Source organism: Amphiprion ocellaris, chromosome 8 (genome assembly GCF_022539595.1).
Source record: "Amphiprion ocellaris isolate individual 3 ecotype Okinawa chromosome 8, ASM2253959v1, whole genome shotgun sequence".
NCBI classification, from domain to species: Eukaryota; Metazoa; Chordata; class Actinopteri; family Pomacentridae; genus Amphiprion; species Amphiprion ocellaris.
In genome coordinates this window covers 9247443-9259751 of record NC_072773.1, presented here as the reverse complement: position 1 = coordinate 9259751, position 12309 = coordinate 9247443, and the positions used below count along the sequence as shown (strand labels likewise).

At 38.0% G+C, this 12309-nt stretch overlaps 1 long non-coding RNA gene across 1 annotated transcript; it reads right to left on the bottom strand.

Annotated features, from left to right (window-relative positions):
* Positions 1-798: 798 nt before the first annotated feature.
* On the bottom strand, positions 799-4075 carry LOC129349554 (uncharacterized). Its single transcript, XR_008602604.1, has 3 exons — positions 3017-4075; positions 2874-2939; positions 799-2573 (listed from the first exon to the last, which is right to left on the bottom strand). It is a non-coding gene; the product is annotated as an uncharacterized LOC129349554 (long non-coding RNA).
* Between the last annotated feature and the right edge of the window lie 8234 nt (positions 4076-12309).

Here is a 12309-nt window from a genome sequence, read left to right as displayed (position 1 = left end):
CCAGCGGGTCGGTTTTCTTCTTCTTCTGTCAGTAATCCACCGAGTTTGTTCTTCAACAAGGTCCATTCTTCAGATGCTTTCCAGCGTTTCAAATCTCCAGAGTCCATCTCCCAGTTTCTCTAACAGCTCAGCTCCAAATCCAAGTGCAGAATGACAGTCGAAAGAGCAGCAGGTCTTTTATAGGAGTTCGGCTGCGCGTCATCGTTGTTTCCATGGCGTTAAGATGACGCATGCACGCGCATGTGCGTGACAGACGTTGATATGAAGTTAAATGTATGATCTATACCGTCAGATTATTTGTTTCTAAATGATATTTTCCACCTATATGCACCAGTATTAATATACCACCAGTATAAAAAAATATACGGGGCCAAAATTTATCTTAAACAACCAGTAAATTAAGTTTTTCCAACAAGATCAGACTCTGAACGATCATGTACTGATGTACAAACCATCTGTTTGTTTGGGTTCACCTTCAAAATAAGAGCCTATACCTAGTAATGAAGCTTAGTAAGAGGCTCTACTTTAACCTTGACCATTATTATTATTTTTTTCTTAGTTCTTTTCTTTTCATGACCAAAAAAAAAATAAAAAATCCCGGCAGTGACAGGGAACTACCAAGGTTCGTTGAAATATGCTCAAAAAAAAAAAAAGGGGACGAAAAAGGAAATTACCAGGGTTTGTGTAATATCCTAGCTTTAAAATGCTTTTTACAATTTTTTTTTTTTTTTTACATTTCAGATGATGTCTGCCATCGCGTGGCATCTTGACATGGATCTTTGGACAGGAGGGGTTTGCCAGATTTTAGAAAGGAAAAAAAACGTAGGTAGTCAGAGGAAGTTACCATAATACTTTGTAGGATGCCAGCCTATCAATATAAAAGCACGGAGACGTTAATAGAAACACATCAGGGTCTTGCCAGCCTCGAAGAAGATACACAGGATGTATTGAGTAATGACAGCGCACAAGAAAGTTTGGTGAACAGTGAAGGAAGAGGAGATGACATTAAGCTTGTTGGGTGGAACATTTTCTTATAACAACTGGAAAAATAAAATAAACAACCGGGGGAAATAAAGACTCAGGAAAATGAAATAAACAACCAGAAAATAAAATAAACAACTGGAAAAATAAAATAAACAACCAGAAAATAAAATAATCAACTGGAAAATGACATAAACAATTGTGTAATAGCAATTTCAGCCAACCCCTCTGGTTTGCTGTTTGACTTTTACTGATGGCTGAGTTGGATTTGTGTCTTGACACATGCAGATAAAGATGAGTAGTGGCTCCAGTTCTTCCCAATGACCATTTATTGCTTGAATGAATTTACAGATAAATTGAAAAATCAATTAACAAAGATTTGAAGGAAAGAGTCTTTAGAAGGCCTTGTTCCTTCTTGCAGCTGCATGGTCAAAAAACTTTTTCCTTCCTCAGCCACACCCAGACAGATGCTGTGGCAGCTGTTCTTGAAGCCTTTACCTTAGGCTCCACCTACAGCTTCCTCAAGGGCACACCTGCACACACACTCTCTCTCCATTCCTCCCATCACATAAACATACTAATAAAAAGAAAGAATTTGTGAAAATCAACACAAATCGCAATTTGGCTCCTATAAATTGGAAAACTGCCAAAAACTGCCAAAATTCAACAATTAGAATATGAAACAAACAACCAGCAAGGAAAACAAATAATTGGAAAAATAAAATAAATAACCAGGAAAAAAATAAACAACTGGAAAAATAACATAACCAAAAAATGAAATAAATGAAGTAAAATGATGGCTGAGTTGGATTTGTGTCTTGACACATGCAGATAAAGATGAGTAGTGGCTCCAGTTCTTCCCAATGACCATTTATTGCTTGAATGAATTTACAGATAAATTGAAATATCAATTAACAAATTGTAGCAAGAGTTTGCTTTATTACAATGTAATTATGTAATTACTTACAACCAGGAGTGTGTAGCGTTAAATAATGATAATACTAAAAGTGGTTGAATTAGGTGAGAATATATACTGGGCTATTGACAGAAGGTTAGATTCGGCTACTGGAGGGCAGTGCAGTAAATGAGACCAGGAGATAGTAATTTGATTTTAAATGTGGAAATATATTATAAGAATGTGAACAAAATAAAGCAAAACGTATTTACAAACTGCAGTAATTTCTGTGCACAGATTAATCAATCAATCAAAAGAACAACAACCAGTCAACAATACAATTGTTTCTGTTTCTCATGAAGTTCAATAAATCAAACTAGAAAAAGAAAACAAAATGCATCCCAAGGTCCGACCAAGCATTTGGGTGGCTCCAAACGCATACTGAACGCAATTGTTCATTTGGGGCTTTTATTGTTCGAGGTGGGTAGTTTCCAACGCGCAAATTGTCCAGAGGGGGAGTAGGTGGATGTGAAAGGGCTCAGTAGTGAGAAGGTAGGAGAGTGAGCAGGCTGCTAAGCCTCCTACCAGACCATGGGATGTTGACAAAGGGTTGGGATTTCTTCAGGCTCCTGGCTTGGGATCGAAGCTCGCCATCGAATAGATACAGGAAATCCGTGGTGGATCAGGGGCACCTGGCCTAGATGAATCAAAATACCAATCTTTAGGCCTTTGTTAGCTTTTGGCTAATTGCTAAGCTAGCATTAGTCACACATAGCCAAAATCGCTGCCAGACATGATACATTTCCTTATAAGGTCATTTCGGGTCAAGTTAGCATGCTAGCGTTAGCATGCTAATAGTTAGCATGCTAACATTAAATTTACATCAATAAAACAAAACAATATACATCAAAGTAACACTGGAGCCTCATGTTAGCATTAGCAGTTAGCATTAGCATGCTAATGCTAACAAGCAAAAATTGTTAAGATTCAAACTCACCAGTTCCTTATGATCACAAAGCACAAAACAAGGTAGAGTCCCAACACAAAAGTACAGGTCTGGATTCTACAAAAAGTTACAAAACAGTAGTTTTAGAATTGTGCAAATGGATAGGCTTGAAAAGTCAATATGTTGGAACTGACCTGAGCAGCTGCTGTCTCTGGCTCCTCTCCCACACAACTGAGGAGAGTGGCGTCAGAGCAGCTTATATAGGGCTAGAGAAGTCACCGATTGGATGATTGCTGTCATGTGACCTGGTCACATGTCATGAGGCATTCAGGGGCAGGGAAAATGTGGGAAAAACTAAAATCGAGTGGAAAAATGTATTTCAACCTCAGTTTTCACCCCGGTTACAAAAGATTTGAAGGAAAGAGTCTTTAGAAGGCCTTGTTCCTTCTTGCAGCTGCATGGTCAAAAAACTTTTTCCTTCCTCAGCCACACCCAGACAGATGCTGTGGCAGCTGGTCTTGAAGCCTTTACCTTAGGCTCCACCTACAGCTTCCTCAAGGGCACACCTTCACACACACACTCTCTCCATTCCTCCCATCACATAAGCATACTAATAAAATGAAAGAATGTGTGAAAATCAACACAAATCGCAATTTGGCTCCTACAAATTGGAAAACTGCCAAAAACTACCAAAATGAAACAATTAGAATATGAAACAAACAACCAGCAAGGAAAACAAATAATTGGAAAAATAAAATAAATAACCAGGAAAAAAATAAACAACTGGAAAAATAACATAACCAAAAAATGAAATAAACCACTGAAAAAATAAAATAATAGATCTCTGGAAACTCCTTCAAGACTGTTGGAAAACCATTTCAGGTTCATTCATTGAGAGAATGACAAGAGTGTGCAAAGCAGTAATCAAAGCAATGGGTGGCTGTTTGGAAGAATCCAAAATATAAAACATGCTTTGTTGTTTAGTACATAATTCCATATGTGTTCATAGTTTTCATGCCTTCAGTGAGAATCTACAATGTAAACAGTCATGAAAATAAAGAAAAACCATTAAATGACAAAGTGTGTCCAAACCTTTGAGTGTGTGTGTGTGTGTGTGTCTGCTATTGTGTATTATGAGAATATTTTGCATGAATACAAGCCACACTATGAGGACATTTTGAATTATGAGGACAGGGTCGTTGTCCTCATAATTCTGAGAATGCAGAAGGGTTTCTTTAGGTCTAGAAGGAAGGAATCCAACATTTCTCCAAAAGTCTCAACAATTCACACTGACCTGAATTTGTGTATAATTTGTGTATCAACATAGCGCCCCTGTAGACAGGTCCTGGTATTGCACCTGCTCATGAATTATTCCTACAGTGTATATATCAGGGCTTCTGATTGGTTGACAGGCGGAAGGTCCCCATAATTGCGGATTTTGTCAGAAAAGCTGTGTATTCTCGAATTACACCATGTGGTCACCTCATAACCAAGAAAACTATGCTGTCATAAAGTAGCGACCACTTTTACTGGTAGACAGACAGAAAAACAGCAAGATATGACAATTAAAGAGACAGCTATGACCAGGAAAGACACAGATATAACCAGTACAGAGACAGATATGAAAAGAAAAGAGACAGATGTGACCAGTGCAGAGAAACATATGATCAGTAAAGAGACATATGTGACCAGTAAAGAGAAAGATATGACCGGTAAAGAGGCAGATCTGACCAGTAAAGAGACAGATATGATCAGTAAAGAGGCAGATATGACCAGTAAAGAGACAGATATGATCAGTGAAGAGACAGATTTGACCAGTAAAGAGAAATATATGACCAGTAAAGAGACAGATATTAGCAGAGAGACAGATATGACCAGTAGAGAGACAGATATGACAATTAAAGAGACAGATATGACCAGTACAGAGACAGATGTGATCAGTAAAGAGACAGATATGACCAGTAAAGAGACAGTTATGACAAGTAAAGAGACAGATATGACCAGTACAGAGACAGATGTGATCAGTAAAGAGACAGATATGACCAATAAAGAGACATATGTGACCAGTAAAGAGAAATATATGACCAGTACAGAGACAGATGTGACCAGTAAAGAGACAGATATGATCAGTAAAGAGACAGCCATGACAAGTAAAGAGACAGATATGACCAGTAAAGAGGCAAATATGACCAGTAAAGGGACAGATACGACCAGTAAATAGACATATATTATCAGTAAAGAGACATATTTGACCAGTAAAGAGACATATGTGACCAGTAAAGAGAAATATATGACCAGTACAGAGACAGATATGATTAGCAGAGAGACAGATATGATCAGTAGAGAGACAGATATGACAATTAAAGAGACAGATATGACCAGTACAGAGACAGATGTGATCAGTAAAGAGACAGATATGACCAGTAAAGAGACAGTTATGACAAGTAAAGAGACAGATATGACCAGTAAATAGACATATATTATCAGTAAAGAGACATATTTGACCAATAAAGAGACATATGTGACCAGTAAAGAGAAATATATGACCAGTACAGAGACAGATGTGACCAGTAAAGAGACAGATATGATCAGTAAAGAGACAGCCATGACAAGTAAAGAGACAGATATGACCAGTAAAGAGGCAAATATGACCAGTAAAGGGACAGATACGACCAGTAAATAGACATATATTATCAGTAAAGAGACATATTTGACCAGTAAAGAGACATATGTGACCAGTAAAGAGAAATATATGACCAGTACAGAGACAGATATGACTAGTAAAAAGACAGATATGATCAGTAAAGAGACACAAATGACAAGCGTGTCGCCATCCATCCATCCATCCATCCATCCATCCATTGTCTTCCACTTATCCGGGGCCGGGTCACGGAGGCAGCAGTCTAAGAAAAGAGGCCTAGACTTCCCTCACCCCATGTACCTCCTCCAGCTCTTCCGGTGGGACCCCAAGGCGTTCCCAGGCCAGCCGAGAGACATAGTCCCTCCAGCGTGTCCTGGGTCTGCCCTGAGGCCTCCTCCTGGTGGGACATGCCCAAAACACCTCCCTATCGAGCCGTCCAGGATGCATCCAGAACAGATGCCCAAGTGTTGTTGCCCCTCCGTTAAAAACTGGTAACCAGTCAGTCTGCCTATTTAAAGGGTGAAAAGCAGTTACTATGCTGTCACTGTGCTGGTGTCATGGTGCGTATCACTCTGAACATGAACAACAGAAAGCTGAAGAAAGAGTTATCTCAGGACATTAGAAAGAAAATGATGAACAAGCTTGATTTAAAGGTTAAGAACATCTCCAAGCAGCCTCACGTTTCTGTGACAACAGCGACAAATATTCAGAAGTTTAAGGTCCACAGGATTGTAGCAAACCTCTCTGGAAGTGGCTGCAAGAGATGATGACAAATTGAAGAGACACATGATATGAATGGTCATCAAAGAGCCCAGAACAACTTCCAAAGAGATTAGAAGTGAACTCCAAGTTCAAGGTATGTCAGTGTCTGATTGTACCATCCATCACTGTTTGAGCCATAGTGATGACCATGGATGAGTTTGCGGTTGAGAGCAAATCATAAAAAAACGAGACTGGAATTTTCGCAAATGCATATTGATAGGCTGCAGAGCTTCTCTGAGAATGTCCATTGGACAGAGGAAACAAAGCTGGAGCTTTCTGACAAGTCACATTAAGTCTATGTTCACAGATGCAAAAATTAAGCATACAAAGTAAAGAGCACTGCACCAACAGTAAAACATGGAGGAGGCTCTGTCATGTTCTGGGGCTGTTTTGCTGCATATGAATCTGTGCAGGGTTCAATGAAATCTCAAGATTATCAAGGCATTCTGGAGGGAAACGTGGTGCCCAGTTTCATAAAGCTTGGTCTCAGTCGCAGGTCCATGGGTCCTCCAACAGGACAATGACCCAAAACACACAACTAAACACACAAAAGAACGGTTAAGAACAAAACATTGGACTGTTCTGTAGTGGCCTTCTATGAGCCCTGATCAAAATCCTATTGAACATCTGTGGAAAGAGCTGAAACATGGAGTCTCGAGAAGGCACCTTCAAATCTGAGACAGTTGGAGCAAACAAACAAACAAAACGCTAAATCAAGGGTACCATATTTTTGTCCAGGCCAGTTTCATGGACGAAATTTTTTTTTTAATTATTCAGTTTAACCACAATTCAAAAGCAATATCTGATTTTTTTTTATTTGTTAATTTTCAGGAAATAATTATTTGTTATTACTTAGTTTCAAGTTATTTCAGGTTTTTCTGTCTTAAACTGAAGGGCACCAACAATTTTGTCCATGTGTGTATGACCACTAAAAGGACAGATATGACCAGAAAAGATCGAGATTCAGAATGCTTTATTAATCCCCAAATGGCAATTTTTTTCTACAGTCGACCTCATTCAAGTAAAGAATTATATGAAATAAAGTAGATCAAAAGAGACAACAGCAATCAGATGATAGGACAAACACATCCTCAACATAAACACAAACAGGTCAGTGTGATCTGCAGGAACCAAGACCCACTCTGCTGTCACGAGGAGCCAGATAGACAAACACCATTCATCCATTCATTATACCGCTTATCCATGAAGGGTCACAGGGGTGCTGGAGCCTATCCAAACTGATATTAGGTGTGAGGCAAGGGGACACCCTGATCATTATCAATTAACCTAACAAGCATGTCTTTGGTTAGTGGGAAAAAAATGGAATATCAGGAAAGAACCCACAGGGCACCGGGAGAACATGCAGACTCCACACAGAAAGGTCCCAGCCCCAAGAGGTCGCGAACCAGGAAACTTCTTACTGTTAGGCAGCAGTGCTAACCACTGCAGCATTGCGCCTCCTCTAGACAAAGTTCAGTGATTAAAAAAAGAGACAAATATGACCAGTAAAGAGACCTATAAGACAGATGTGCTTCGAATAGTTGCACAAAACAGTCAGTGTTTGGAAAATGGTGTTGAGTGCTGCATTTTTTTATGAGCTGGCTATATGCAATTGCCTACTTGCCTGCTCCATAAGAAGTAAGTGAATACAAATAATGTATGATTTTTTTTGCCATCTCTTTTTTTAAATTTTTATTTAATTTTTTAAAACATTTTTTAAGATTGTTATTCGGCTATTTTTAATCGTTATTTTGAATAATTTCTGATGAATATGTCAGGGAAAGCACATATTAAATGTTGATATTTATTTAAGAAGTAATATTTTATATTTTCTTTTAAATATAGAAATGAAAATGGCGTTACTTTAACATACACACATTTGCTTGACATAATAAATAAAATAGAAAATGCGCTTCCTGAGGTTGACTTCTCTTCAGCCAATCACCGTCGTTGTTGTGGCCCTGTGACACCTAATGCTTCCTGACTTTCACCGTCTGCAGGAGCACGTCTCTTTTGAATGCCTGCAGGTGTGGATGCAAGAGGTAAGGCCTGAAACTAACCACCACATGTGGAGTCCAAAAATTAGTGTGACCAAGTATATTTTTATATTGTTAGTTTAAAGCGTGAGTGTCATTCACAGTGTGCAGTCCTGCACTATTTTTCGGGCCAATAAACGTTAGCGCTGCATGCAACGCTACATATGGTGCTAACGTTAATTAGCGTTAGCATGTGGCGCTAACGTTAATTAGCATTAGCTTTAAATGCAACGCTACGCATGTGAAGCTAACTTTAATGTTAGTTAGCCTAGCTTAGGTTAAGTCTGCATGTTTGCATTTACCTACCAAACTGTTTTTTTTCTTTAAGCGTTCTTTTAATGAAAAGTTATCTTTGTGAGCAATTGAAATTATAGTAAATTAATGTTATGTTAATGCACTCTGCAGATTTGCCATTTAATGAAACTTAGCTGCACAGTGTGTAAGTAAATATGCTATCTGGCACAGTTTAAGTAAAAGTAGAAAAAGTGTCTGTTTGGGATTTTTTTCACTGGGCTGTATTGGTACATTAAAATGAAAAAGTAATCCATGACAAAAGACAGCTGTACAGTGGTCTGTTGATAGTGATATTACTGGTGTAATGAAAGTTAAACCAGACTATTTCACTTTATGTGTTTCTGTTTATCATTCCTACAGGCATTATCATTTGACTGCATGACAAAACAGAAATGGCCATGAGGCCGCAAAGGGCAAAAATAAAACCAAAAGAAGAAGCAAAATATTTTGCATCCCTGGGTAAAGACAAGGATGGATTTGAAGTGCAGTTTATTAATTCATACAAAGGTGAGTTAAGATATTCAGGATTGTCTGCAAAATTAGATTTTTAATTATTGTGTTAATCTTAACTTTTTCTGACAATCTCTATTCTGTGTGAGGTCGAGGAGTGTTCAGCAGGCGCTACTTTCAGAAAGGAGAGTTCCTCATAGAGTATCGTGGAGAAATAATAAGCAAAAAAGAACATGAAAACCGCCTTAGACTGTACCATGACGCCCTCAAAGTGTTCATGTTTGAATTTCGCCATGATGGAAAAAAATTATGGTAAATATAGCATCTCTTAACATTTTATTTCCCCCTTAGAAAAATAGCCTCAGTTTAGTAAAGGTCCACACTTATAAATTTGTTCATATATGTTTAATTACTGTCATAGTATAAAACCTTAACTCATCATAATTTTGGCTATTTCAGCATTGATGCAGCCAAAGAAGATAACTCCCTTGGGAGACTGGTGAACGATGACCACATCAGTCCAAACAGTAAAATGAAAGCAATCGCAGTCACTGGAATACCGCATCTCTGTTTGTTCGCACTGAAGGATATCAAACCAGGAGAAGAGATAACGTACAACTACGGAGACTCTGACTGGCCTTGGAGGTTAAAGGTATAGATGGAATCTACCAGAATTTCACTGTTTTGGATTTACACAGTACAATTAAGCATGCCATGAATAATTTTCATGATCAGTCTTTTTATACCTTTGCACAATTTAGAGAATGATGAAAATATACACATTAGATAATGTACAGTACAATGTAAAAAATTATTGACCAGCAGTGGAACGTTTTCTTTTTGCATAATCTTGTTATGATGTATACTGCTAAACACACAATTACTGTACCAGCAAAGAAGTGTGTTCAAGCAAGACTAATTTTTCCTTGTATTATTTTCACAGTCTAGCCCAGAGAAGGAGCGGCTCTGCTCTGAGGTTTTGGTCAACCTCAGAGCAGACGATGCAACACAGATGGTAAATGCTGATTATGATGAAGGATTTTTTGTAATAGAGGAGCGATACTGGTAAATTTAATACTCGGGTGTTTTTAGTCATTTTAAACATTACCATAATGATGACCTTGACATCTGATTCTTCCTGTGAAAACACTGAACAGGTAAATTCATTACCAGAGCACCTTGTTCTAGGCAGTGTTGTCCTCCCCTACTAGCTTGGTTATGAGGTCAGATTTTAAAGTCAAATCTAGATGAGGACTATACCAGCTAACATTGTATCTAAGGAGGGCTACATCCAGTACATGCTGCACTTCTTAAGAATTAGTCATGTTAAACAGGGTGGTCCAAACATACAACAAACATAGAACTGTTTACGCCGAGAACACTGTATGAATGTGGAGAATATCTGAAGAGTCAAATCGACACAGCAGTAAGAATTGACCTCTTCTTCTTAGTGAAAGGCTGAATACATTTGTTATGTTGTCATATAGTCATGGTTCAGTGTGTGTTGTTGTGCATATATTATTGATTTGTTAAGTGACTACATGTGATTATTGTTATTATTTTTCATCTGAAGCGCTGATTGTTTTGTCCTGTGTTTTTTCATTTTTCTTCTCAAGACTTCAACGGAGGCAGATTGCCAAAATTCTGCTGTGGCCATGACATCAGACTGCCTCAGACAAGATGAACAGGTGATTTTTATTGATTGTTGGTACTGCATTATTTTTTCAATAACAAACTGTATTCTCTGCATGTCAGTATTAAATACCATAGAGACACAGTCTTCACAGTGACTGTACTGGTCAGGTACACTGAATACTCAGGACAGTGTATACACTCTGTCCTTCATACAAAGATTTCTAACAGTTTAGGATACTTTTCACATTTCATGATTTTACTTGAAAATACATATTGCCAAGCCCAACGCTTAAAGTGGATGATCAAAGCAAGAATTATTCATCATTGCTGTTTAAATAAGTACCTTCAATTCTGTGATCTAATCTAATTGCAGCTGTTCTTTTTTTGTTTTTGTTGCTGTCCACAGATCTGTAAACATGACTTGGTTTCTGCCGTAGTATCAAGTCTTGAGAAATGCACCTTCTGTAGTGGACCATTCACTGCTCTAAAATGGTTGGTCTTCAGTGCAAAGGTAAGTGTTACATTTTCATTAAGAGGATGTACATTTACCTTTTTTCATTATTGTCATTATTTAAGTACAACAAATGTCTTTTGGTAGCACAATGTCAATTTTCTGGATTTTCAAAAAACACAATTTTATTCTTCAACTTCGATTATAATGTACAGTGTTGAAACAACCATAAAACCAATTAAAATTGTAATCTATCTAGTTTGTTCCTGCTTCTGGCACAAATCATGTTATGAGAAAAAGTTTGGATGCCTGGTAAGTGTTCAGGAGAACATTCTCTTAAATATTTGTGTTTAAAAAGCTCCATGTAGTAATTATATATTTTTTTGAATATCAGGTGTCTGAAGAACCTAGTTCATCTTCCAGTGAAGAAGTCTCAGAGGAAGAATATGTACCAGAGTCTGTTAGTTATTCAGATGACTCAGACAAGAGTTTATCACGATCTCTTCTTGGTTTTCCCAACAAGCCATATGTTGAACTCTCCTGCTCCACCCTTGACCCAGAAATTCTAGAAAGCCAAGACTGCCCAGAAAAACTCTTAGATAAAGAGCTGTGCCCTATAGACTGTACAGAGCAGCTTCAGGAAATCAGTGAGGAAGCCAGGCCAATACAAGAAACAGGAAATGTTCAAGATGACATTCAGAAAAGCAATACTACAGAAAAGGGGGAAGATCATTGTGTACAATCTTCAACGATATCCTCTTCAGAAAGTAAGAAAAACTACTGCTACATCTGTGGGATACCTCAGTCAAAAATTACCCGTCACTTAACAACCCATGAGAAAACAAATGCTGAAGTTGCTCAAGCTTTAGCTCTCCCAAAACACTCAAAAGAACGAAAGAAAATGCTGGAGAAAATAAGAAACAAAGGGAACTATAAACACAATCAAGATGTTATATCAAGTGGGACTGGATCACTAAAAATTAAGCGCAAACCTAAGAAGAAGTATGATGTTAAAGAGTATGTGCACTGCATGCAATGCCAAGCCATGTATCTTCGAAGGGATCTTTGGCGGCATGTTCGAAAATGTCCCTCAAAAATAGTGGAAGCCAATGAAGAGCCAGGAAGAAGAAGAATCCTTTCTTTGGCCACAATGTCGGAGTCGACCCTGCATCAACATATATCCCAAGGTGTTTGGAAGTTGATAACTGTCATGAGAGA